A 6,285-nucleotide genomic window follows, 5' to 3' on the forward strand; every position below is an offset into this window, starting at 1 on the left:
ATGCTCCAATTTATTTTTGCAATAAAAAGAAGGCACCTTTGTCACTCCTTTGTACATTTTAATCTATCAATATGAATTAACAAGTTGTTTTACAATCATCGACCAGTACAAGTTAACTGTCAGCAACCTTTAGTTATATAATCAAATTCTGTTAAACTCACTGATCGAAATTGAGAGAAAAATTTAAACACTGACTTTAAAGTTTAGGGATGTCTTTTTAGGAAAATTGTCAGGATACCCAATCTCTTCTAATATAAAAATAAAGCATATAAAATTCAGCCCAGTCTAAGAAAATTGATATAGCAAATTATTATCAAAGAGAAATAAAATCCAAACAAAACCCTTAAGGCTCAAATAAAATAAAAAATCTTAGTCCAAAAAATAAAACCCACAATCAAAAAAAGAAATTAATAAATAAATGAGCCCACAACTTATGAGCCCAAGCAAAAAATCAAAATGAACATATGTATCAAAATAAAAAAAAAAAGCCAAAAATTCAAACTCAACATCAAAAAGTAAAAATTTAATACAAGCATTCTGTTCTTTTACTCGCTTCATTTCTCTCTTTTTCCTTCTTTGTTCACAGATACAAGAAGGGGTTTTCTTGGTCGTCTTTCTCTCTCGCAAGAACCACCGATCCTCTCTTCCAGCCACAATGGCAATTGACCACCGCCGGCAACCATCTTCTGACATTCCGGCCACCGTTTGCTGCCCAACCCGTCATCTTCCGACGACCCACGCCCCCCCACGTGCGTCTTCAGCCTGCTTTGCAAACCCCCTTTTTTTCTCCCATTTGCTCACTTTCTCTCTGTCCTTCGCCGTCGCCGACGACCAGCGCCGACGTCAAACTGCCCTCACCCCCATGATTCTTTTCTGACCATCCCTCGGTCTTCGACCCATTTTTTTTTTCCTTTTCTCGATCTATACTCTTCTCTCCCCGATCTACCAATTTGCCGGTGCCGGTATTTTTTCAAGTCCTCTCTCACAGCCAATCATTTCCCCCTTATCAAGTTTCCGGATTACCATACCCTCTCAAAATGGGTTCCATCTTTTATGTTTCCTCACCGCGATGGGGAGCGTAATTTCATTGAGATGGGAAGCACCAGAGCCCTCATCTGCGATCCACACCCCAAGAATACCGTCCCTTGCTTCAAATGCTTAAACACAAAAGGGCGAACAAGGACAATCCAAACCATTGACTGAAGAAGATCCAAGTTATTGGGCCTCTCAAAGGAAATACATTTCAAGAAATTCATCAGAACAGTTTGCTCAGCAGTTGAGGATGTCGAAATCATTGGTGGCAGCTTAAATGTAGCTGTCTCACCTGTTCGAGATGGACTTGGTAAAGTAAAACCAGTTTCTCAATTGATTTTGTTCGAGAAATATTTATGGCTTTCATCCTCTTTGTTTTGCTTGATCTTAGAGTAGATTTCTGGTTTTTTGGAAAAAGTTGGTAGTTAATTGCTGATACTAAGTGTAACTTAAGTTGTTGCCTGGTCATAAACATGAGTTTTTCATGTTTGTTTTTGTTAATAGTGAATTTGGTCATATATTTTGGTGTGTCGATGTAATAGGATTTGCCTTTCATCTATTTGTTGAAGATAAACACGGATATTAGTAGTTTTATGATTGTGGTGGTGTTTTGTGGTATCCAGAGGTAAATGTAATGTTTGTTTTAGGTGGAAATAGTAAGTAAAGTTTGTGCAATGAAAAATGAAGCATAAACATTGCTTACATGCTAATTTTGAAGCTTGCGGGTAAATGCTTTGCTAAGCATAGTTGCAACTCTTATTTGATTTCGAAGAGAGATTTTCTTATTATGATAATTACAGTAGTTGAGCTCCAGCTTGGACTAAAAAACAAATATTTTTCAATAGCTCCTTTTTACTTGCTGGTGGTTAAGTATTTCCTTATTGATTTATGTTAAACGAACTGATTTTTCTTTTTACTTTATTGTGTAGGCTTTTTATTGATAAACTTCACTGATTTTCTTCTTGTCCCCCAAGACCAATTTCCAGTGTTTCCTTATGTTTCTTTTAACTTTTACAAGAGGAAATGTTTATTGCATTATTATTGACGGCAATGAAGAATGATGTCAATATAAAGCGAGTTTCAGCCTCCTCCAAGCATTTGTGCACGTCTACATTGAACGTATTTTGTCCTTTTTTAAGTCATGATGGTGTAGTCTTTGAGAATGTGGTGAAAACCTTTACTCCAACTTGTACACTCATGCAGACATATTACATGTGTGTATATATAATGTATGATATCTCAAATTTTGTCCGGACCTAGAATCTAGGTCTCTTTTGTATATAGGATACTTAATGGACCATCAATTTTATATCTTTATTTGAGCATATGATAAAAATTCCAATAAATTGTCCTCGTACTTAAGCTGTTTTTGTACTGTTGCTTTCTTTCTGCAAGAGCTTATATAGTTCCATCCCTGACATGCACCAAGGGAAGAAGCAACACGAAGATAAAGTAGACTGTGGATGATCATGTGCATGTTCTTTTCCTGCATTTTTCTGGAATAGTAATAATAACAAACGATAATACTAATTTGTAGATGGGTTGAACTAGCTAAGGGTGATGTTATTTCAAAAAATTAGTAAATATGATTCTAGCTTGCAGGGACTGTCACGTGTCAGCATATGTGTGGATTCTGATTATTCTGTGTTCATACATAGTAAGTGAAATAACTTTTGGGCCTCCCAATTTATGGTGTTTTGCTGATTTGGCATGACGAAATTCTGCTGCGAATTGTATGAAGGATCACCTATATGAGGAGTGTTTAAAATGTTGTTTGTAGCTTAATACACTGCGGATAAAAATATGGGGCATACTTTTAGTAAGTTAGAGATAGAATCTCAAGATGATAGTTCAACTGAGGAGACTGGTGGGAGCCCTTGGTTCGATAGAAAGTTGGATTTTTCAGACCATGATATTGCTCTGCTAACAAAGCTACAATCAGTAGATTGATCCATTGTTTATTTTATAATCCTATTTAAATTGTTGTATTGATGATTCCTTAGGCATGTGAAGACATAGCCTGTACAATGAATTCTGTGGGTCAAATCCTGAGTGGACAAGATAAAGATGGATGGTATACAGAGTAGAAAAAGAAGGCATATGAAACAATGAAACCAAAGAGAATACGAGAGGAGGAGATACTTCGTCTAATGGAAGAAAAGGAACAACTGAAAGAAGTAAGTCATTACTCAAAAACTGCATATGAATATGTTTATATGTGGATGTGCTTGCATGTTTTTCATTTATCTAACACATTATTTAATCTACTTGATTCTTCTAAAATAGCAAGAGAAGCTGTTTACAGCTGCTTCAAAAGCTGAAGGTGCTGAGATGAAAAAATAGACGATGGAGATGCAGAAGTGGGAAACGGGGAAATATACTCTAAAATCCATTGTAGGTGAAATTGACAAAAATGTGGTTGAATTGGGATCAATTGGAGGTAGGATCTTTCGTTATTTGTGTTTCTTTGTTTCTTCTTCCTTTGGAATCCACTCACCGCGTTCAAGGCGCCTAAGCTATTTTTTCGCTTTTGTAGCTTAGGACATCTGGTCACAAGGTTTGCAGAAAAAGGGGTTACATATTGCACGACGTCAAACCCCATGGAAAGAACTATTGTATGGACTACGGTAGTTCCTAAAGAAACTTATGTGGTAATTGATCTTCCCCTATTGGTGAACGTTTTTATGAAGATTTTCTATGTTCTCATTCATTCAATTACCATGTATGCTATTTTAATACCACTTTGCACACATATGGTGTATAAATATGTGAATTAAATAGAATTATTCCTCTTATCTCTGTTTTCCGATTTCTCTTAAAAATAATTGTTTTTTGGCTCTTGTTTCTAGTTTTTACATTCTGAATCCTAGTTGTCGAATTACAAAGGATAAATGGGAAGAACTCATTTAAGGCTCTTTTGGTTCACGAAAAATTGGGCAGGAGAAAGAGGATGTGGGGGTGCATTTTTAGTGTTACTTGAAAATAGTTCTATTTTCAAGGAAATACGCAAGTCACTAGGATTAGATAACAAATTAATGTAATTGTGCAGCTCTAGCTTAAGTAAGAATTAACGTAGATTACGTGTTGAACCTCATGCATCGATTGTGCAACTCAGATTCCATATTTTCAACTTTTTTGCGTAAATGAATTGCAGACTTCAATATGTTTAAATGGATTATTCTGCATAATTGATTTTTGTTGCTGCTGAAATTCATTCTACAGAATTAGTGCACAAAAAATGTGCAGCAGAATCAAGTGAAATGCTGCAGTTTTCCTGTTTCGTTTGCCCCATACAATTTCTGCTACAGCAATGATTTTTTATAAGTGATAGGTTGTCTTACACTGACCTCTCTATTTTTCTCGTATTTTTTCAACAGATTTCTGAAGATGCCTTGGAGACAAGCACAAGAGAACTAGGAAGCAATATCGACGAAAGAAGAAAAAAGAAACGAAGAAAAAAAAGAATATCTGCGAAGCAATTCTTTCGTCGATATTGCTTCCTAGTTCTCTTGTGCTTGTCTCCAAGGCATCTTCAGAAATCTGTTGAAAAAATACGAGAAAAATAGAGAGGTCAGTGTAAGACAACCTATCACTTATAAAAAATCGTTGCTGTAGCAGAAATTGTATGGGGCAAACGAAACAGGAAAACTGCAGCATTTCACTTGATTCTGCTGCACATTTTTTGTGCACTAATTCTGTAGAATGAATTTCAGCAGCAACAGAAATCAGTTATGCAAAATAATCCATTTAAACATATTGAAGTCTGCAATTCATTTACGCTAAAAAGTTGGAAATATGGAATCTGAGTTGCATAATCGATGCATGAGGTTCAACACGTAATCTACGTTAATTTTTACTTAAGCTAGAGCTGCACAATTACATTAATTTGTTATCTAATTCTAGTGATTTGCGTATTTCCTTGAAAACAGAACTATTTTCAAGTAACACTAAAAACGCACCCCCACATCCTCTTTCTCCTGCCCAATTTTTCGGGAACCAAAAGAGCCTTAAATGAGTTCTTCCCCTTTATCCTTTGTCATTCGACATCAAAAGATAATCGTAGACACAACTAGGGTTCAGAATGTAAAAACTAGTAACAAGAGCCAAAAAATTATTATTTTTAAGAGAAATCGGAAAACAGAGATAAGAGGAACAATTCTAGTTAATTCACATATTTATACACCATATGTGTGCAAAGTGGTATTAAAATAGCATACATGGTAATTGAATGAATGAGAACATAGAAAATCTTCATAAAAACGTTTATCAATAGGGGAAGATCAATTACCACATAAGTTTCTTTAGGAACTACCGTAGTCCATACAATAGTTCTTTCCATGGGGTTTGACGTCATGCAATATGTAACCCCTTTTTCTGCAAACCTTGTGACCAGATGTCCTAAGCTACAAAAGCGAAAAATAGCTTAGGCGCCTTGAACGCGGTGAGTGGATTCCAAAGGAAGAAGAAACAAAGAAACACAAATAACGAAAGATCCTACCTCCAATGGATCCCAATTCAACCACGTTTTTGTCAATTTCACCTACAATGGATTTTAGAGTATATTTCCCCGTTTCCCACTTCTGCATCTCCATCTTATATTTTTTCATCTCAGCGCCTTCAGCTTTTGAAGCAGCTGTAAACAGCTTCTCTTGCTATTTTAGAAGAATCAAGTAGATTAAATAATGTGTTAGATAAATGAAAAACATGCAAGCACATCCACATATAAACATATTCATATGCAGTTTTTGAGTAATGACTTACTTCTTTCAGTTGTTTCTTTTCTTCTATTAGACGAAGTATCTCCTCCTCTCGTATTCTCTTTGGTTTCATTGTTTCATATGCCTTCTTTTTCTACTCTGTATACCATCCATCTTTATCTTGTCCACTCAGGATTTGACCCACAGAATCCATTGTACAGGCTATGTCTTCACATGCCTAAGGAATCATCAATACAACAATTTAAATAGGATTATAAAATAAACAATGGATCAATCTACTGATTGTAGCTTTGTTAGCTGAGCAATATCACGGTCTGAAAAATCCAACTTTCTATCGAACCAAGGGCTCCCACCAGTCTCCTCAGTTGAACTATCATCTTGAGATTCTATCTCTAACTTACTAAAAGTATGCCCCATATTTTTATCCGCAGTGTATTCAGCTACAAACAACATTTTAAACACTTCTCATATAGGTGATCCTTCATACAATTCGCAGCAGAATTTCGTCATGCCAAATCAGCAAAACACCATAAAT

General features: G+C 35.7%; 1 long non-coding RNA gene across 2 annotated transcripts; it reads left to right on the plus strand.

Moving 5' to 3' along the window:
• Positions 1 to 558: 558 nt before the first annotated feature.
• Positions 559 to 4,786, plus strand: LOC148787809 (uncharacterized). 2 transcript variants are annotated; one of them, XR_016066189.1, is made up of 5 exons: positions 559 to 1,342; positions 3,036 to 3,209; positions 3,319 to 3,472; positions 3,569 to 3,683; positions 4,410 to 4,786. It is a non-coding gene; the product is annotated as an uncharacterized LOC148787809 (long non-coding RNA). The 2 variants fall into 2 exon arrangements; XR_016066188.1 differs by having other exon boundaries at positions 565 to 1,342; positions 3,569 to 4,786.
• Positions 4,787 to 6,285: the final 1,499 nt, after the last annotated feature.

This window comes from Sesamum indicum, linkage group LG6, assembly GCF_026168435.1.
Source record: "Sesamum indicum cultivar Baizhima isolate 11 linkage group LG6, ASM2616843v1, whole genome shotgun sequence".
Lineage (NCBI taxonomy): Eukaryota > Viridiplantae > Streptophyta > Magnoliopsida > Lamiales > Pedaliaceae > Sesamum > Sesamum indicum.